This window comes from Panulirus ornatus, chromosome 32, assembly GCF_036320965.1.
Source record: "Panulirus ornatus isolate Po-2019 chromosome 32, ASM3632096v1, whole genome shotgun sequence".
NCBI lineage: Eukaryota > Metazoa > Arthropoda > Malacostraca > Decapoda > Palinuridae > Panulirus > Panulirus ornatus.
Genome location: NC_092255.1, coordinates 1,313,167 through 1,335,937, shown reverse-complemented (window position 1 = coordinate 1,335,937; position 22,771 = coordinate 1,313,167). Strand labels below are relative to the sequence as shown.

General features: G+C 43.4%; 1 protein-coding gene across 1 annotated transcript in view; it reads right to left on the bottom strand.

Annotated features, from left to right (window-relative positions):
- LOC139758962 (uncharacterized) overlaps positions 1-22,771 on the bottom strand; it is a 131,518-nt gene that overhangs the window by 39,276 nt on the left and 69,471 nt on the right.

Here is a 22,771-nt window from a genome sequence, read left to right as displayed (position 1 = left end):
ATCCAACACAGATTTCACAATGGGTGTATGTGAGAGGCATGTGAGAGAAGGGTGTGTGAGAGGTGTATGTGAGAGGCATGTGAGAGAAGGGTGTGTGAGTAGATGCTGTTGGAGGATCTGTTAACAGAGCCCCATAACAGAGCGTCACCTACGTCACCAGTTGTCTAACAGAAGACATCTCAACAGAAACAGAAAAAAATAAAACCTAATTCAGAGAGACTTTTGCCCATAATTCTGTCGCTACAAATAAATGTTAAGAGATTAACATTATTAACACAATACAGTAGGATTCAGAGGAGAATCCTTGTTATGTGTCACGTATTTTCGAGTGGATATCAAACACAACATTGATTATCCTTGCCTTAGGATTAATATATTAATCACCACTGTCTGTGGATCAATAAATGGCGTCTAATCCTCATTTTTTCCGTACTGGTTTTGTAAGATTAGCCTAACTTTTTTTTTTATTAGCTAGTCAAGAAATTCTGTGGACTAAATGAATGAGGACAGTGCTCTGTGAGGGAGCAGAGGAAAAGAAGCCTTAAATGTATATGATGGAAGGGGTGGGACGTCTGCTGGTGATGTATGATGGAACAGGATCACGCGAAGGGAAAATGGGAAAGCTGAGTTGGTTACTGGTCGTGTTAGGAGGGTAGTGGGACGAGGTGGGTGGTGGTAGCCTGTGGGAGATGGGCGTTTAGGTGAGGTGGTCTCTATAGGGAGGTACTCAGTACGGGAGGTGTTCCTTCTGGTGAGATGGTACAATATCAGGGAGGTGGTCTTATTAAAGAAGTGGTCTCTTTTTTTGGAAAATGGTCATTATAGTCAGGTGTTGGTAATTGGTAAGTTGGGGAGGGGGGGGTGATGGGTTTCAAGGAGATGGCTCATTCAGGACAACAGTCTTAATGAAGAAGCGGTCGTTAGGTAGGGAGGGTCATCGTAGAGGATATGGTCTTTGTAAGGAAGTGGTGGTCTTCTCTTTGAGTTGGTCGTTTGAGAGAGGTGGTCTGGCTGGAGGGGAGGAACAATATAAGATAGCCAGAGTCTGGCACTTACCATCAGGTGGATTACTTGTGCCTACATGGAGGGCAGTCTGGCGAGACCAAGCTGATGGAGCGAGTGAGGGAAGTGATGGGCGGGAATTAGGTAGATGGAGCTGGATGGGGTAGCGATTGGAATGGAGAAGGGTTGATGGAGGATAGTAGGAGATAGTAGACAATGCTGTATGTTCCCCGACGATGGTTGAATTAAACAAAGGGATGGAGAGAAAGAGAGGGATGGAGAGAGAGAGAGAGAGAGAAAGAGAGAGAGAGAGAGAGAGAGAGAGAGAGAGACAGAGAGAGAGAGAGAGAGAGAGAGAGAGAGAGAGAGAGAGAGAGAGAGAGAGAGAGAGAGAGAGAGAGAGAGATGCTTCAGGGAGAAGCTACAGGGAGAGGAAAGGAGGAGAGATGGAAGGGTGTTTGAAGGCTTGTTGGAGGAAGGAGGCTTTGGAGGATTCTTGGAGGGAGAGGGAGGTCGGGGGAGGGTTTGGAAGCTTGTTGAAGCGAAGAGAGAAGACCAAGGAGGGTTGGTGCTGTTGTTGGAGGGATGTAAGGGGGGCAATGTTGATAAACAACTTTGGCTGCGCAAATGACAACAAGAATCAATGATCAGCAATTAGAATAAATCACAATATCATTTAACTAATTATCAGTATTCAATACTTATTATCACAAATACCTTCCCCATGAACAGCACAAATTACAAGGGTCATTAAGCAACTAATTATTGTATTAATGACTAGAATAAATTAAATGATGTCAGACATGTATCCAAAATTCATTTTCTTTTGTGAATTGTCGGTGACAAGCAATACTAATCATCAGATAAGCTTTACATTGTAAAATGTGAATTTCTACAGTAAATGAAGAGTTAGATTTGCATATTAGGCCCGATATGATTATGGAAGAAAAAAAAATGGCTTCAGTCTATCATAGTTAAACATTTAAAAACAGTTGGTGTATTTTCATATCTAGAAGCGGATCTCATACATTTCATCTATTTAGCTTCGATATAATGAGACTTCACTGATCAACAGTGTTAGCCTATTTTGGCACGACTTCTCGACCCTTGAGCACGACAGTACGACCTCTAGCACCATGGTACGACCATTTGATATGATGACCTGGCCTTTCTCTGTTCAAAGACCGAATCATCACACTCCAGGGTCGTACCGTCATGTTCAAGGGTCGTATCGTCGTACTGAATGGTCGTGCTAGGGTCGTACCATCATGCTCATAAGATGCAGACAAACATTTCATCAAGAAAGTAGCATTTTCATAAGAAATTGAATAAACAATTACATAAAAACATATCTAAAGATAATACTGCAGATATCTATTGGTATATATTTCCCACTATCTTTTTTTCCAGTTTACTTCAGGTTATAGAAGGTCACGCCCCCCCTCTGACGTATCCCACCCTGGGGACCACGCCCATTTCTCCAATAAGACTTACGGCCCACCACGCCCACGACTGCCTCACTACGCCCACCTCGCGTGAAGAAAGAGGGAAAGAATTTGGCCTCTATCTTCTCTTAGGGTGATAACTCATGGCCTCTTGCCTCCAGTTTCACCCTAGGGGACCTCATATTATCCTTGAGTGAAGGGAGAATACGTGGGTAGCATTATTATGTTTCTCCTCATGGGCAGGTAAAAGTGAAATCACCTTACGTAAGCTTCATCCATTCGGCTTTAAGTGCTTTCTTAGACCCATTCAGGGGGAGTACAGAGTTATGTAAGATTCCCAGCACTCAGGTCAAAGAGAAAAAACAAACAAATAAATTTTTGCTTATCTAATGTTTTCAACCAACTTGCTGACGTGTTTAGTGTTTGTCCAGAGCCAACAGAATGTGTCCATCATCTGGGAGACGTACCGATGCTCCGAGCTGTTGTGAGAGGTTTATGAGGATCCTACACTAAGTATTATGAGGATGAGAAACAGAGCGTCCTACATCTGCCACTCTCGTCCAGCGAAATACAGGGGACCACAGTGGTACTGCAGGCCAGAGGAGTGTGGATCACGTGGACCAAGGACCTCTCTTAGGAATGTGGATCACGTGGACCAAGGACCTCTCTTAGGAATGTGGATCACGTGGACCAAGGACCTCTCTTAGGAATGTGGATCACGTGGACCAAGGACCTCTCTTAGGAATGTGGATCATGTGGACCAAGGACCTCTCTTAGGAATGTGGATCATGTGGACCAAGGACCTCTCTTAGGAATGTGGATCACGTGGACCAAGGACCTCTCTTAGGAATGTGGATCATGTGGACCAAGGACCTCTCTTAGGAATGTGGATCATGTGGACCAAGGACCTCTCTTAGGAATGTGGATCATGTGGACCAAGGACCTCTCTTAGGAATGTGGATCATGTGGACCAGAGAATACCCTCAGGAATGTGGAATGAAATGTTCTTAACATCCTTAAAACCCTTAGTTCCTGGCTTACCGAATCATCGTAAGGCGTGAGAGCAGGCAGGTTTCGACCTCAGCAAAAGGAATGAGACGAGATTGTTGTCAGTTTTGATGTTTCCATCTGTCTGGATAAGCTTTATCTCCGTGACACAACTGGCGCCTCTCAACCTTCTCTTGAACTGTGTCATCAACTGATGAAATCAACCTTAGAAAATGTGAGGCGGGAAGGAGTGGAAAATTTTTTACGAAAACCCATACATTTTTCATGCATCTTAAGTTGTATGTATCTGACTTGATTATATGACACGAAATTTATAATCTGAACATAAGTGAGGGTGTGCGAGAGCAATGTGTGAAAGGGTTGTGTGAGAGATGTGTGAGAAAGGAATTTATAGGAGGGTTCTGTGGGAGGGATGTATGAGCGGGTTCGTGAGAGAAGGGTGTGTGAGAGGTGCTTGTGAGAGGCATGTGAGGGAAGGGTGTGTGAGAGGTGCATGTGAGAGGCATGTGAGAGAAGGGTGTGTGAGAGGTGCATGTGAGAGGCATGTGAGAGAAGGGTGTGTGAGAGGTGTATGTGAGAGGCATGTGAGAGAAGGGTGTGTGAGAGGTGTATGTGAGAGGCTTGTGAGAGAAGGGTGTGTGAGAAGATGCTGTTGGAGGATCTGTTAACAGACCCCACAACAGAGCGTCGCCTACGTCACCAGTTGTCTAACAGAAGACATCTCAACAGAAACAGAAAAAAATAAAACCTAATTCAACAGAAGAAAAGGAGAAAGTAAAACACCAATAAAACACAAGACACGTCGCGTTAATGTCATTAAACCAATAAAAACCGGAGAACAAACCAGAATTTAAACCAGTTGGACGTTGTCAGAAGTTGAGAAAATTGAACTATTTCTCCCAAACTGATGCTGTCTGACGTGTAAAAATGACTCCATGTTAGTAGTGACTGAACCTACTGACCTGAGGGTAGTGACTGAACCTACTGACCTGAGGGTAGTGACTGAACCTACTGACCTGAGGGTAGTGACTGAACCTACTGACCTGAGGGTAGTGACTGAACCTACTGACCTGAGGGTAGTGACTGAACCTACTGACCGGAGGGGTAGTGACTGAACCTACTGACTTGAGGGTAGTGACTGAACCTACTGACCGGAGGGGTAGTGACTGAACCTACTGACCTGAGGGTAGTGACTGAACCTACTGACCTGAGGGTAGTGACTGAACCTACTGACCTGAGGGTAGTGACTGAACCTACTGACCTGAGGGTAGTGACTGAACCTACTGACCTGAGGGTAGTGACTGAACCTACTGACCTGAGGGCAGTGACTGAACCTACTGACCTGAGGGTAGTGACTGAACCTACTGACCTGAGGGTAGTGACTGAACCTACTGACTTGAGGGTAGTAACTGAACCTACTGACCGGAGGGGTAGTGACTGAACCTACTGACCTGAGGGTAGTGACTGAACCTACTGACCTGAGGGTAGTGACTGAACCTACTGACCTGAGGGTAGTGACTGAACCTACTGACCTGAGGGTAGTGACTGAACCTACTGACCTGAGGGTAGTGACTGAACCTACTGACCTGAGGGTAGTGACTGAACCTACTGACCTGAGGGTAGTGACTGAACCTACTGACCTGAGGGTAGTGACTGAACCTACTGACCTGAGGGTAGTGACTGAACCTACTGACCTGAGGGTAGTGACTGAACCTACTGACCTGAGGGTAGTGACTGAACCTACTGACCGGAGGGGTAGTGACTGAACCTACTGACTTGAGGGTAGTGACTGAACCTACTGACCGGAGGGGTAGTGACTGAACCTACTGACCTGAGGGGTAGTGACTGAACCTACTGACCTGAGGGTAGTGACTGAACCTACTGACCTGAGGGTAGTGACTGAACCTACTGACCTGAGGGTAGTGACTGAACCTACTGACCTGAGGGTAGTGACTGAACCTACTGACCTGAGGGTAGTGACTGAACCTACTGACCTGAGGGTAGTGACTGAACCTACTGACCTGAGGGTAGTGACTGAACCTACTGACCTGAGGGTAGTGACTGAACCTACTTTACGTCTTTAGCTAATCTTCATTTGACATCTGTTAAAGAAAACTCTTGATCAAAAAAGTTAATGATTGATGAAGGTATTCGATCCAGTTGTTACCCGATGCATTTTGTAATGTTTTTGATGAGGATTTTGTACATTTATAGTGAACACGGTGTGGTGCATCTCTCTCTCTCTCTCTCTCTCTCTCTCTCTCTCTCTCTCTCTCTCTCTCTCTCTCTCTCTCTCTCTCAGTGCCTGGGTTACCACTGTTATGCGCAGCTGACGCATGTCTGACATGTCCCAACACATTTCCACCAGTGTGGTTGGTGTTGCTGACGGCTGACACCAGGCTGACGCTGGCTTATCAACTGACTAAAAAGCTGGAGTTGTAATTCCTTGTTCGTCACAACACAACGTTAGTTTCCTCTACACTTCGTTCAAACGGGCAAAGCCGATCAATCTCTCTCTCTCTCTCTCTCTCTCTCTCTCTCTCTCTCTCTCTCTCTCTCTCTCTCTCTCTCTCTCTCTCCTGTTATCACTCATCTGTTGTTCTCAAGTCCACATTCAGACAAAGAGATATAGGAACAACGCTGTGAAGACAGAGTGATATATGATATATGATATACTGATATATAATATATATGATATATGATATATTGATGTATAACAAGGAAATATTAAGGACAGAGAGAGTAATATATGATATATGATGCACTGATGTATAACAAGGAAATATTAAGGACAGAGAGAGTAATATATGATATATGATGCACTGATGTATAACAAGGAAATATTAAGGACAGAGAGAGTAATATATGATATATGATGCACTGATGTATAACAAGGAAATATTAAGGACAGAGAGAGTAATATATGATATATGATGCACTGATGTATAACAAGGAAATATTAAAGGAAAAGGTTGATGGAGTTCCCAGCTTCAAGCTTTGAATAAATGAACAGTTGTCGGATTGAGGACTTGGTTGTGTGGTTGTATAAATCTTGCTCATGACGTGGTGGTGGTGGTGGGGGAGGGAGGCCATCAGGAGAGAGAGAGAAATGGGGGGGATGATATGTACGGGGTCACATATATACACGACTGTATATGCGAACAGACTACATGTGTACTGACACACACGCATACACACACATACACATACACACACACACACACACACACACACACACACACACACACATATATATATATATATATATATATATATATATATATATATATATATATATATATATATATATATATTTATATTTATGGCACCATCAAAATATGTAGTATTTTGTTAGAACAAGCATCAAACAATTCTAACATTTACAACAAAACATGTAAATAGTTCTTGTAAAAGAGAATGGTAACGAATACAAAACAGACCCGACACATACTGAAATAAAAAAGGAAGAAAGATTTACCACTTCAGCGGGAAAGGGTTGGAGAGAACATGAGATATTGAAACACTAGCAAGGTGAGGACTGAACCGGTCCGATACGCGTCCCCTGTAATCCCTAGGTCAACAGTGAAGGACAGAGTTCGTGACCCGGGGACTGTGCTGGGGACTGCCTACCTCTCGCCTGACACGGTCACCAAATATACGATAGAGAAAATTATGAGGAAACTGAACCATTTGACTGACTGGTGTACAGTGATATCGTATGGCGAACACGTCGGGGCAAAAATGAAACGGTTCGGATCACTTGGCGAAACTTAATGAATCATTTGCGTTGAACGAGGAAACAGGACAAGGGTCAGGCATCGGAGAGTCTGTTTATTGAAAGTCGAAGTCCCAGGGTCGATACTCAGGTGGCTGGCAGCACACGAACTCCCGGCAGGAGTGGCAGACCTGGACCTGCAGCAGCTCATTCTATTCGTTCGAACACAATGAACAAGAATGAGATGGGTCGACCAGTGTTCCAGAAAAATGAAGCACTTGTGTTTCGTACATTTCACGACTATTTGTCAACATTTTCTTTTCATGATTCAAGTATTTTCTTAACTTTTACGTCATCACAGTTGTTATACGTTAATCATCTGGAAAAATGGTATCTAACCCAAGAATCTTTGTGATGTTTGAGAATATGTTTTTTTAATGATTTCGACTGAAGTTGCGCATCCTCGACTGTGAACCTGTTGCCAACCCTAACTCACACGTAATTTACTTAGCCACACTTATAATTAATGATAATTACATTAGCTTTGTTTTAATGATAATAAAACATCTACTGTATATATATACACTTTGGTTTACTAACAAAATTTTCTCTATTAAAGAGACAGAAACATACAATGAGGATATTGTTCTTGAAATGACAATTAAGGTCATTAACGAAAGCAAACAGCATATTTCTTGTATGTGTGTGTGTGTGTGTGTGTGTGTGTGTGTGTGTGTGTGTGTGTGTGTGTGTGTGTAAGAATCTCCAATGTGGGTTAGAAATTTTACTTTTGAATCCTCACTGAATTCACTTTCATAATTCACATTACATTTATGATGTTATCATCTCAACAACAAATCAATATAAAAAGTTAAAAACAAAATACCTAAACTTGAGTAAGAATATACAGTAGATACTTTCTTGTATGAATCCTTGAATATTTATATGAATCTTTGCATCTTTATATGAATCAGTAATTCTTCATATGAATCATTGAATCTTTATATGAATCCTTGAATCTTTATATGACTCAGTGAATCTTTATATGAATCAGTAAATCTTTGTATGAATCATTGAATCTTTATATGAATCCTTTAATCATTTGACCAACTGATCCGGAAGATCATCACTTGAAATCAAATTAGGTCACTTTAATTGCCCAATTAATTCGGAATAATGGCCAGTAGACAATCAGTGAGGTTTAAAATAGACCAGCCAGAACTATCTATGTGATGGTTTATATGTAGTGTTGTGACCATTCAATATATGTATCGAATGAGAAAAGAAAATGAGAACAATTGTCCTGTTTTCATGACCCGAACACATATCTGATTCAGTCATCTCTCTCATTCATGCAACTACATCTCGCTCACTCATGCAACATCTCTCTCATTCATGCAACTACATCTCGCTCACTCATGCAACATCTCTCTCACCGACCCATTTACATCTTTCACACTCACCCATCTCTCTCACCGACCCATTCACATCTCTCACTCACTCATTTCTGTCACCGACCCATTCACATTTCTCTCACTCACCCATCTCTCTCACCGACCCATTCACATCTCTCACTCACTCATTTATGTCACCGACCCATTCACATTTCTCTCACTCACCCATCTCTCTCACCGACCCATTCACATCTCTCTCACTCACCCATCTCTCTCACCGACCCATTCACATCTCTCTCACTCACCCATCTCTCTCACCGACCCATTCACATCTCTCTCACTCACCCATCTCTCTCACCGACCCATTCACATCTCTCTCACTCACCCATCACTCTCACTGACCCATTCACATCTCTCTCAGTCACCCATCTCTCTCACCGACCCATTCACATCTCTCTCACCGACCCATTCACATCTCTCTCACTCACCCATCTCTCTCACCGACCCATTCACATCTCTCTCACTCACCCATCACTCTCACTGACCCATTCACATCTCTCTCAGTCACCCATCTCTCTCACTGACCCATCACTCTCACTGACCCATTCACATCTCTCTCACTCACCCATTACTCTCACTGACCCATTCACATCTCTCTCACTCACCCATCGCTAAAACACATCTGTAGTCCTCAGCAAATGCAGCACTCGTCTCTCACTCTGTAATCGCTTGAACCCTGCGTCTGTATTTCTCACTATTTTCGGGGAATTCCACCTATGTTTCCCATCGCAGCCATTTTGTGAGCATACCTCATTGCACCGTCGTTGTGTCTCATGTCTTTACCTCAGCGTGACGTTGATCTATCTTAACTGTATTTCCCACCGTACCGTCCACGTAGATGATTTGCATATCTCATCTTATCTTGGTGTCATTCATCTACATTCCTTATCTGACCGTCTGTGTCTCAGCCACATAGCCATGAATGGAACTTGCAGTATTTCTTTCCTTGATACATTTACATATGTGTATGAAGGCGACATAGGAAAATATATGTGTAACGTATATATATGTATAACGTATATATATATATATATATATATTTATATATATATATATATATATATATATATATATATATATATATATATATATATATATATATATATATATACACACAAGATGAATATATAGCATTTTATTGTCTTAGATACTGATCAATTTTCAACTCACACACTCATGAACATATCTTTTTAGTGCAATCTTGCAATCTCTCTCTCTCTCTCTCTCTCTCTCTCTCTCTCTCTCTCTCTCTCTCTCTCTCTCTCTCTCTCTCATCCTATTTTCTCCACATTTTTCTTCTGGTATGTATTCTCAAACTTCCCTGGTCTGTAGCCATCTTGTTCCTTCTCATTCACATTCCCGCCAAACTTTCCTCTGCTCCTCCAGGTACACTTCACCCACGCCCTTCCCTCTACACTCACCCATCACTGACGGACCCGTCCTCCTGCAGGATACGTTCATATGATCACAGGGTTCGAGTCAGAGATATACGGCATCATACAAGGATCGTACCGTCGTGCTCAAGGGTCGTACCGTGGTGTTCAAGGTTCGTACCGTCGTGTTCAAGGGTCGTACCGTCGTGCTTAGTGGTCGTGCTGCTGTGTTCAAGAGATGAGAGCTGTAAGTTTACAGCGCCGGTGTTTACGGTTTCTTTATTCCAACAAATGTGTCAACATCTTCACAGATTTTAGATTTGTAAAAATGAATTTGCTGTTAAGATGAAATTCAATAATTAATTCACATATTTTTACCGTAAAAAGTCACTCTTTTTGTCTGTGCGTCCGTCTGTTCTCTGTGGACAGGTCGTAAAAGTTGCAAGACGCACGATGACTAACCCCCCTTTCCACCCCCTCATACGCAGATGCCAATCCAATCGTTCATCCATTCCATAGCAGGACAGATACTGATGGCTGCTGTGGCGATATATATTCGGGGAAATATCTTGATGTGGATCAGGAAGGCTGTGCCGGCTATATGGAAAGGGATGGTGGCGGGGTGAGTGCTCGTAACTACTGAACATGCCATCAGCCGTTCAGGGTTTCGTGGCCAGGGAGGAAGGAAGTGGTATTGGTGGTGGTATGGGAGAGTGTGGTGGACAGGGAGGGAGGTTGTGATAGCTTATTGCAGGATCAACCAGAAGAGGGCTCAGAGGGCCAGAATCTAATAGTGCTAACTAAAAATGCCATACTGGTTATCGTCCTCAGAAAGAAATCAAAGCTCAAACGTCACTGGTTCTTAATCAGCGTGAATAAGAACTCATACACCATTGGTCCCTGGCAAGTGAGATATGCCAGCTCCCTTGCTATTGGTCCTCGGCCACGTGACGTCACTAATGTAAACAAAGAATTCCCATGTTTTTGTATTACATGAAGTTTCGCGCCCGCTTTTGTCGGCGTCTCATAATATGAGTTCCTCATTCATTTTCCCTCACAAAGGGCCACGCCCTCAGGTGATGAGGGGCTCACTCACTGATTCAGAGGCAACAATGAGGTGTGTTGGCGTGTGTGACGTAAGGCGGGCTGATGAGTAAAGGCCTTTTCAGCCGCGGAGTAATATGGTTAGAGGCCGTAGGATGTCGGTCGGTCCTGGCCAGCTACCTAGTACGCTCGGCATGGCATCAAGACGCGTAGTTTGTGGGAAAAGATTTTGTATTTTTGATCTTATATCCGCATGATGATCTGGAGTTCTATATACCTAGGTTATTGCGGGTCATAAACCCTCATAGATCAGTCATGTGACACAGGACGTCACGTAAGAATGCAAGGACATCCAGCCCTCTCAGAAACAGAACATGAGGTCCTTTACGAATTCAAAAATCATATTAAAAAAACGCATAAAAGTATATATATATATATATATATATATATATATATATATATATATATATATATATATATATATATATATATATATATATAATTAAAATTTCTATCTAGGTCATAGATGAATCATAAGTAACAGAGCAAGTGATGAACACTGTCGGTTCCTTTAATCACAGTCTATCATCTCTTTAAGTTATCGATCCCTCGATGGTTCCTGGTTATAAAAGCTAAAGGAACGTCCATAAACACCGTCGTTTTTAGCGCCTGTGACGTAGCTATTACCAGCTGTGGAGGAGGAGAAAAGATATGACTGTCGCTCTTCCTGGTGGTCGACCCCAGGTCACTAGGGGCTATGACCTACTAATAACAACTGGGGCATAATAACGAGGTTAGATAAGGTTATTAAGAATATGATTAACAGTATCTGCAGTAATTAAGGCGTTATCATTGCCATCAATAACCACAACTTTCTTTGATATGTTGGGATAAATACGTCTTTACTGTCTTAATGTTTTAGATTTTTCTTTAGTAGATCCAGGAAGAAAACGATCATATTGATAAAACTTAAACCTCTTAAACCACGGAAAGACTCAGTAAACCAAAAGAATAACTGGTAAACCAAGGGAAAAGACCTAATAAACCAAGGGAATATCTAACAAACCAAGGGAAACGACCTAGTAAACCAAAGGAATATCTAACAAACCAAGTAAACCAAGAAAGATCTAGTAAATCAGGTGAAGATCTGGTAAACCATAGGATGATAATGTAAACCAAGGGAAAACTAGTAAGCTAAGAGAATATTCAGTAAACCAAGGGAAGATCTGGTAAACTAAGGGAAAATGTAGAAAATCAGGGAAGAAATATGTAACAGAATGAATTTGTTTATTTTTGATCAAATGTGAGTAAGTTCTATTTGGCAACAGTATCAACAAACAGATAACAAGACTGTTAACAGATTATATAACAGAGTGAAGGTTATGTATGAACAGGTTATGTATGAACAGGTTGTGTATGAACAGGTTGTGTATGAACAGGTTGTGTATGAACAGGTTATGTATGAACAGGTTGTGTATGTATGAATTGTGTATGTATAACATGAAGTATTCGTGTGTATGATATATGAGTTGTAAGATGTGGTTCATGTTCTCTGTGTTGACCAACTTTTGATATGAGTTTTATTAAAAATCTAATGACTTAATTGCTCGGTCAGATATGAGGAGAAATGAGCGAACTGAATGATCGAATACACGATATTAACGTACATCAAAAATCGTAAATGGAAAAAAATAGAAAAGAAAAAAATCGCAGGTGTCAAAAAACGAAACGTGGTTGTGAACTTGTGAGTTTTGAGCAGGAATGGGACCATTTATAGCGCAGGTATGACGTCACGAACAACAATCACCCTTACAGTTAGTGTATGGGAGACGATGCGGCGATACAGTGTGTCAGCCTGTAGCGCCCCCCCCCCCCCAGCAATTTAATTATCGGCTAGTGTTGTATCGGCTGAGAGTATGTATCGGGGGGAGTGTGTATCGGCTGAGTGGACGTATCGGGGGGAGTGTGTATCGGCTGAGTGGACGTATCGGGGGGAGTGTTGTATCGGCTGAGAGTACGTATCGGCTAGTGTTGTATCGGCTGAGGGGACGTATCGGGGCTAGTGTTGTATCGGCTGAGTGGACGTATCGGGGGGTGTTGTATCGGCTGAGGGGACGTATCGGGGGGAGTGTTGTATCGGCTGAGTGGACGTATCGGGGGTGTTGTATCGGCTGAGGGGACGTATCGGGGGGAGTGTTGTATCGGCTGAGTGGACGTATCGGGGGGAGTGTTGTATCGGCGAGTCTTGTGACGACTGAAAGGAAGTATCAGAGTGTTGTATCGGCTGAGAGTATGTATCGGAGAGTGTTGTATCGGCTGAGTGGACGTATCGGAGAGAGTGTTGTATCGGCTGAGGGGACGTATCGGGGGGAGTGTTGTATCGGCTGAGGGGACGTATCGGGGGGAGTGTTGTATCGGCGAGTCTTGTGACGACTGAAAGGAAGTATCAGAGTGTTGTATCGGCTGAGAGTATGTATCGGAGAGTGTTGTATCGGCTGAGTGGACGTATCGGGGAGAGTGTTGTATCGGCTGAGGGAACGTAATCCGCATTGACGAGTTAAAGGGAACCGAACCCTCCCTCCCTCCCTCCCTCCCTCCCTCCCTCCCTCTCTCCCTCCCTCTCCCTCCCTCCCTCCTTCCCTCCCTCTCTCCCTCCCTCTCCCTCCCTCTCTCTCTCCCTCCCTCCCTCCCTCCCTCCCTCCCTCCCTCTCTCCCTCCCTCTCTCCCTCCCTCCATCTACTGGCGTATGTTTGGTGCACAAATCCTTCTGTCCTACCACGCATTTTCTTTTCAAGTGACGTCATCAGGCGGGTTGTCCACAACCAATTGCTTTACGTGATGAATGAGCTGATTGGAGGATAAGAAATGCCAGCAGTTAGTATACACAGAGGGAGGATAAACCCACACACCAGGCATGATGTACCTGGTCGTTGTTACCTAAGATAGAAAACGGGAGGACAGAAACAGATGAACACAATGTGATCATTATACTACAACAATAGACGTGTAACATAATGAGATTACATCACTGTGTAAAAGTAGTCTCAGTAAAATCTGTAAGATAGTTTTTAAGAATAATCTAAATACAATTGTTACAGATAAACTATGTATTCGTGACATAGATTCAGAGATGAACAGAACCAAACATTTGGCATTCAAAATATCACGAGGTTTAGCGTCATGCCTGATGTAAGGTCAGGACGAACCATCGAAACAATTAAAGGTTTACTTGACGACTTTAACGACCCTGACACGGAGGAGCCTCTGGCCCACAGACCCAGCTCACCTGGACGACGGTCAACACAGGTGATGATATGTTCAGCCACAGGTCAGGAGGAAGAACATGAAAACGAAGATGTGATCATCACTTTCAGTCATTAGAATGACCAGGATGTCATGATCAAGTCTTATCATTTTCTCTGGTGAGGTAGAGTGATGTACCCTCAAGAAGAGCGACAGGGCCTGCCTGTGTACCGTGTGACACGGGCCAGCAGGACCCACCCGTGTACCGTGTGGCCCGGGCCAGCAGAACCCGCCCGTGTACCGTGCGACCCGGGCCAGCAGGACCCACCCATGTACCGTGCGACCCGGGCCAGCAGGACCCGCCCGTGTACCGTGCGACCCGGGCCAGCAGGACCCGCCCGGGTGCCGTGTGACCGAGGCCAGCAGACCCACCCGTGTACCATGTAACACGGGCCAGTAGCCCGCAAGTCTTCACTGTTACTTCAGGGAAACATTTCTTGTCTTTCTGCCGTGGCAAAGTTTGCGAGTCGTGAGAGTACGGAGGAGGGAGTGAGAGTACGGAGGAGGGAGTGAGAGGAGGAGGTGAGGATAGGAAGTGAGAGAGAGGGAGGGAGAGTAGAGTGGCGGTTGTCGTGCCCTGGAGCTGTGAGTCTTGCTTAGTGGTTCAGTTTGTGAGGTAAGGGGCTTTTGTGCGTGTGAGAGAGAGAGAGAGAGAGAGAGAGAGAGAGAGAGAGAGAGAGAGAGAGAGAGAGAGAGAGAGAGAGAGAGAGAGAGAGAGAGAGAGAGAGAGAGAGAGAGAAATGCAAACAACATACACTTGGGTCTACACCAGCGCTACACACACCTACACCCCCACCAACACCGCACACACACACACACACAAGCACACACACACACACACACACACACACACATACACACACACACACACACACACACACACACACACAAGATGAATCAAATATCAATAATTTCATATATTGGTACGACCAGCATATCATGCAGTATTTGAGTGACTTCAAAAAAGAAATGATGATAATATTTGTGATAAGATAAGGTTAAAGATGTCAGTATCTTGTCTATTAGAAGACAGAATGAAAATTTTTGTTTTATTATTTTCTAATTAAGTCTCTGATGCATATGCAAAATGTTTACAACTTTCCCTACATCATACATTTTATCTATGTAGAATATTTCTCTTGTTACGAGGGAATGAGATGGTGTGTGTGTGTGTGTGTGTGTGTGTGTGTGTGTGTGTGTGTGTGTGTGTGTGTGTGTGTGTAACCACGTTCATTCATTACAGTTATATTTAAGTCATCGACTCATTGTAACAAAAACAAATCATGCAATCAAACATGAATTTTTGGGAGAAATGTTTGACTTTCGTGATTTCTGTATGTTCGGAATGAAACAGTTCAGCCTAAATAAAACTCTGAGTGCGTCACAGAAAACGGTGGTGTGGACATTCCCTGTGTTCACATAACTCACTTCATTAATAGCCTTCTAACGGTGATTAGATGGTTAATGGTAGATAAGGTAAGATAAAAGGAAACTTGGGAAGCCATAATTGAGGAAACCTACCGGAAAAAGTTTGTTATATATATAATTATGAATACAGAGGTGCGGGGGTCAGGGCACCCGAGAGCTGGCTGCTTGTGTGCCCCCCACCACCACCAGCTAGACCACGCAGTACTGGGCAAGCTGCTGCCTCACATGATAACCATGTGGCCGTTGGCAACTCAAGGGTGGGCCATTTTGATAACTGTTTCTTTCCCGACCCCTCGAAGCATTGGAACTCTCTACCCAATACCTGTGACCTGTCACTTTTGAATGGCAGGTTTTTCACTTCCTTCAAAATTCGTCAATATTTTTCCCCTCGTCTCATCTTTTTCCCTTTCGTAATCCTCTCAATATGTCAATTAATTGATGTGGACTTTAGTTCGGGATTGGAACCTCTAACGAGGAAGAATAGGGAAAAGAATAGAATATTTTTCTATGATACTAACCTAAATGTTACTGGCTCTCGTTTTCTAGCTCCATAGAGAACGTGAAATATCAAATATTTTCTGAGAACTAGATGTTTTAGCGGATACACTATCATATTCTACAGCAAAATATCAAGTTCTTACATTCATTTCAATATGTGGTGGGTCTAACAAGAAGCTAAAGTGATCATATCACATAGTTTGAAAAGTATTCGTAAATATCACAAAGGAGAAAGTTGAATCTCCATCCACGAAGCGAGGAACATCTGTCTGAAAATGAGAACATTAAGCGAAATTCAGACAAAGTAGGTCTTATGAGAGTCCATTTATGTCCTGATTAATGGTGATAAGATTTTCCTGGAGGGAGGGATGGCCCAAGACATCATAGGGAGGGGAATGGAGGGAATGTGATGTGGAGTGGATGAAGGAGAGAATGGAGGAACGGGCCTGGGAAGGGAGTTCAGTGAGGGTAATTGACGCCTCAATGGTAACAAGGAAATCCACTCTCCCTGCCACTCTCCTGTATTGCTCTCCCTTCCTGTATGGTTCTCACCCTTTGTTTAGTTCTGTCGTCTCCTGTATAGCTTCCAGCTGCCTCCCTCCTCGCCTGCTGAAGCTCCCACTAGTTGCTATAGCCATCCCCACCTTCCTTCTTCTATAATAATCCCTCGGCTTTTTATAGCCATCAACCACCTCTTTATAGCTTTCAGCCACGCATAACTGTCAGCTACCCATTTATAGCTTTCCTTTCCTGCAAGTCTCTCTCTCTCTCTCTCTCTCTCTCTCTCTCTCTCTCTCTCTCTCTCTCTCTCTCTCTCTCTCTCTATCTCTCTCTAACATGGTAACGATACAAAAGAAAGCAAAGCTTTAGAAAATTACAGCAGTGATATAGGAATTACAGCAGTGATATAGGAATTACAGCAGTGATATAGGAATTTTGTTCTACGCGCTACGCGCGCGCGCGCGCGCGTGCGTGTGTGTGTGTGTGTGTGTGTGTGTGTGTGTGTGTGTGTGTGTGTGTGTGTGTGTGTGTGTTAGACAAAATGTCTTCATGGCCTTTTAACTGGAAAAGACCGTTTACTCCATTATTAAATCCAATTATACACATGGTAATGAAGTAACAATTATAGCAATTACAGAGCAAGAGTTTTGATAGAAAACATACAGTTTGACAACTGCTGAATGTGGCCACTGTAACGAAGAATTTATCAACATTTACTGTGGTAGATACAACCATGTGTTCTGTTGTGCGCTGGTTGTGTTGTGTGGTGGGTGTTGTGTGGAGATCACCTGGCCACAACGGCTGGTTGTGGTGGCCGTGGTGGCTCTGTGTTGTCATAGGCTACTAGCAAACCTTACCCTCTACTGGAACTGTTGGCAGAGACTCTTATGAAACTGTGGGTGAAAGTAATGTTGGCACTGTTCCTCCGAACTGTTGGCAGACTCATGAAGTTGAAGGTTGTTTCACGAATCTCTGAGCAGAGAAAAGTGAAACTCTGGTCAGGTATATATGAAACTGTGACAGATTATCATGAAACTGTTAATGGACGTGTTGGCAAGGGTTAATGAAAGTGTTGGCAGATGTTAATGAAAGTGTTGGAAGATGTTAATGAAAGTGTTGGCAGAGGTTAATGAACCTGTTGGCAGGGGTTAATGAAAGTGTTGGCAGATGTTAATGAAAGTGTTAGCAGAAGTTAATGAATCCTGTTGAAACAGAATCATCTCCACAAACTGTGTTGAAAATGTCTTGCAAACTGTGAGTAACAGACACTTGAAGCAGCTGTCGTCTTGAAAAACCTTGATTTACAACATTTATGGAATAGTTTGATGTGCTTTTGTGCAAAGAAGTTAATTACCAAGACTTTAATGACGGATAGAAATTTCCATAAGAAGATGAAAGCCGGCAAGGCAGCAGGTTTGGATGGTATTGCAGTGGAATTTATTAAAAAAGGGGGTGACTGTATTGTTGACTGGTTGGTAAGGTTATTTAATGTATGTATGACTCATGGTGAGGTGCCTGAGGATTGGCGGAATGCGTGCATAGTGCCATTGTACAAAGGCAAAGGGGATAAGAGTGAGTGCTCAAATTACAGAGGTATAAGTTTGTTGAGTATTCCTGGTAAATTATATGGGAGGGTATTGATTGAGAGGGTGAAGGCATGTACAGAGCATCAGATTGGGGAAGAGCAGTGCGGTTTCAGAAGTGGTAGAGGATGTGTGGATCAGGTGTTTGCTTTGAAGAATGTATGTGAGAAATACTTAGAAAAGCAAATGGATTTGTATGTAGCATTTATGGATCTGGAGAAGGCATATGATAGAGTTGATAGAGATGCTCTGTGGAAGGTATTAAGAATATATGGTGTGGGAGGCAAGTTGTTAGAAGCAGTGAAAAGTTTTTATCGAGGATGTAAGGCATGTGTACGTGTAGGAAGAGAGGAAAGTGATTGGTTCTCAGTGAATGTAGGTTTGCGGCAGGGGTGTGTGATGTCTCCATGGTTGTTTAATTTGTTTATGGATGGGGTTGTTAGGGAGGTAAATGCAAGAGTCCTGGAAAGAGGGGCAAGTATGAAGTCTGTTGGGGATGAGAGAGCTTGGGAAGTGAGTCAGTTGTTGTTCGCTGATGATACAGCGCTGGTGGCTGATTCATGTGAGAAACTGCAGAAGCTGGTGACTGAGTTTGGTAAAGTGTGTGGAAGAAGAAAGTTAAGAGTAAATGTGAATAAGAGCAAGGTTATTAGGTACAGTAGGGTTGAGGGTCAAGTCAATTGGGAGGTGAGTTTGAATGGAGAAAAACTGGAGGAAGTGAAGTGTTTTAGATATCTGGGAGTGGATCTGTCAGCGGATGGAACCATGGAAGCGGAAGTGGATCATAGGGTGGGGGAGGGGGCGAAAATTTTGGGAGCCTTGAAAAATGTGTGGAAGTCGAGAACATTATCTCGGAAAGCAAAAATGGGTATGTTTGAAGGAATAGTGGTTCCAACAATGTTGTATGGTTGCGAGGCGTGGGCTATGGATAGAGTTGTGCGCAGGAGGATGGATGTGCTGGAAATGAGATGTTTGAGGACAATGTGTGGTGTGAGGTGGTTTGATCGAGTAAGTAACGTAAGGGTAAGAGAGATGTGTGGAAATAAAAAGAGCGTGGTTGAGAGAGCAGAAGAGGGTGTTTTAAAATGGTTTGGGCACATGGAGAGAATGAGTGAGGAAAGATTGACCAAGAGGATATATATGTCGGAGGTGGAGGGAACGAGGAGAAGAGGGAGACCAAATTGGAGGTGGAAAGATGGAGTGAAAAAGATTTTGTGTGATCGGGGCCTGAACATGCAGGAGGGTGAAAGGAGGGCAAGGAATAGAGTGAATTGGAGCGATGTGGTATACCGGGGTTGACGTGCTGTCAGTGGATTGAATCAAGGCATGTGAAGCGTCTGGGGTAAACCATGGAAAGCTGTGTAGGTATGTATATTTGCGTGTGTGGACGTGTGTATATACATGTGTATGGGGGGGGGGGGGTTGGGCCATTTCTTTCGTCTGTTTCCTTGCGCTACCTCGCAGACGCGGGAGACAGCGACAGAGTATAAAAAAAAAAAAAAAAAATAAAATGATTTATAAGTTTTGTTAAACGTAAAGAGAGTATTAGCAAAATCAGAAAGTCTGTATCAGTTTCTGGTGTTCTTATGTATTCAGGAATATATTGTGTATAATTCACTAAGGAGGTCTTGGTCTGGTCATATAATCCAGGCAGGAAAGCCTCCACCTCAGGGAAAATACTTGACGACAATTAAAACTTATGTTATCTTCTTGGTGAAGTCTGGTAATGATGATGGGGGGGAGGAGGGGCCCACATGATGCGGCCCGGCCTGTTGTGTGGAGGGGGGAGAGAGAGAGAGAGAGAGAGAGAGAGAGAGAGAGAGAGAGAGAGAGAGAGAGAGAGAGAGAGAGAGAGAGGCTACGTTATCTGATCTCCTGTCTTTCATTCCTTATCTCTTATCTTATCAGCAAGTGGAGAGAGGTCAGGGAAGAACCTTTCAATAGCCTCTGGTATTACTGATGATTAATCATTTGATTAATTCAGAATACTGATCAGATGATTATAAATACTGACGATTAATCAGTGGATCACTAATGAGGATTGATTAGTTGATGATGACCGAATACTGATTAGCTGATCAATTCTGAAAATTAATTCAATTTGAAGATTAATCAGTTGAACTATCAATCTTTTTTTCTATCTTTTTTTTAGTCTTCACGTCGAACAGCGTTTGACAATATTGAAGAATAACCAATTCAAGATTATGATCATAATAATGCAATAATGATAAACGGAACATCCTATAAAAGGGAAGAGAATTAAACCCCTTTCTATTCCTCAGAAATACAGCCAGAAATAGAGCAGAAATAAATTTGGAGGAACAGACAGGAGCTGAGAGGGTATATTATATGACTATTCTGCTCCGCGGTGTCTCGCGGAGCGGGGTAGTGAAACGTGGCTGTCCAGCGCCGTAGAGTTTATCACGACCTGTACTGAAATGTGGCAACGCAGACCCGTAGACTTTTACAACACATTTTTTTTTTTTCAGATTATGTTTAAGACGTCGCGTTTTGACTACTCTGACGGAGTGCCACCGACAGATAGGTAGAGTTAGATGTGTCAGGGGTCAACGAAGACTATGGTCAACGAGATTTCGAGGTCAATGATCAATGAAACGTTCAAAATTACGGTTAACGAAAAATTGAAGTCTATGATTAACGAGAAATTGTTGCGCCTGTACAACGTCCGTGGAGCATCAGGTCCTCAACAGGTACTTGAGTAGGACCTCGGGAGTCGAGTGCCACTCCAACAAGGTCCTCCTTCACGGTCTAATTGCCACCTTCCTTAAGGAGTTCTATTTAGTCTCTGTTTTCCACTGTAAGCCTGGATGAGTGTGGGATAATTACTAGCGCTTGAGGGCATCCTCAAGCTAAGGGGGAGCAATTACTCACGCTTGAGGTCCTCCCGAAGTTAAGGGCGAGATAATTACTAACGCTCAAAGGCGCTTCAGGTCTTGTTCAGTTTAAAGGGGGATTATCACTAGCGCTCGAAGACCTCCTGAGAACCCTCAGTGAGGGACCATCTGAGTCTGGGCCCTAGATAAGAGACCCCACCTGAGTCAGGGCCCTCATTAAGGGACCATCTGAGTCAGGGCCCTGAAGAAGAGCCCCCACCTGAGTCAGGGCCCTCAGTAAGGGACCATCTGAGTCAGGGCCCTGAAGAAGAGCCCCCACCTGAGTCAGGGCCCTCAGTAAGGGACCACCTGAGTCAGGGCCACTATCAGAGGCTGTAGTAGAGACATCTCTCGTTGGTTAGAGACATGCAATCAAGAGACGAAGCCAAACCAGAGACTGGATCATTGTTGACACAGGATATGCGGCTCATTAAGTTGGGTTTGTCAGGAGTTGTAACCCTCCGCTCTCGCCTCACTAGGCACCATACTGCTGGCTGATCTGAGGTCTGGTAACCGTGGCTCACTGTGAGGTCTGCAGGGCCGGTGGTCCGTGGACATACTGGGTTCTTTGGGCTAGGAAATGGGGGCATATTGTGTTTTGTGGGGCTTGGGACATATTGGGTTTTGTGAGTCTAGGGATTAGGGACATTTCGGGGTCCACTTCATGCCCGATTTTCACATCTAGTGGGCAGACTCCATATCGGGTATCGACTATACTGGGTGATACCCAACCATACTGGGCGATACGCGACCATACTGGGCGATACGCAACCATACCGGGCGGTAGCCGACCATACTGGATGGTATCTGACCACACTAGGTGGTCAGTACTGACAAGCACAGACATATTACAAGGACTGAAATATTGTATCTTCAATAAACAGGGAAAACTGATAAGCAAACAAGACAACAAACAAACAAAAATTCCATCAATGGTTCACAAGTGAATATTTTTCCTCTTGCCTTCTCTGTGTGAGTGTTGGAGACTTATCTGTGTTGGGTATTTAAAAATGCTTTAATCTTTACTGTTGTTGGATGTTCACAAATGTTGGAGACATATATGCATCGCGCATTTGCAGGTGTTGGAGATTAACAAGCGTTGGAGATTAACTAGTGCTGAAGATTCACAAAGACTAGAGATTAACAAGTACAGGAGCTGTGATCTATAAATCCTGGAGATTAATCTTCCAGGAATCTATAAATCCTTATGTAAAGCTTTACATTTCACACTGGTTAGGTTAGGTTAGTATTTACTGTGATGTTATTCAATCTCTTTTTGACCTGTATGTTTAAGGATTTACATAAGACGATGCATTTTAATATGGTAAGTCATATATATATCCTTAATTCCATTTTAGATCCTGTGATTAGCTTAATTATCGAATATATAATTCCTTTGTTTACCCCACACAGACACAAACACATCACCACACTCCTGGACCTGTGTTTCCGCCGGGTGGACGTGGCTAACTTCCTGAGCGCTGTTGGATACCCATAGAAGGGAAACCTGGGCAGGAAAGTAA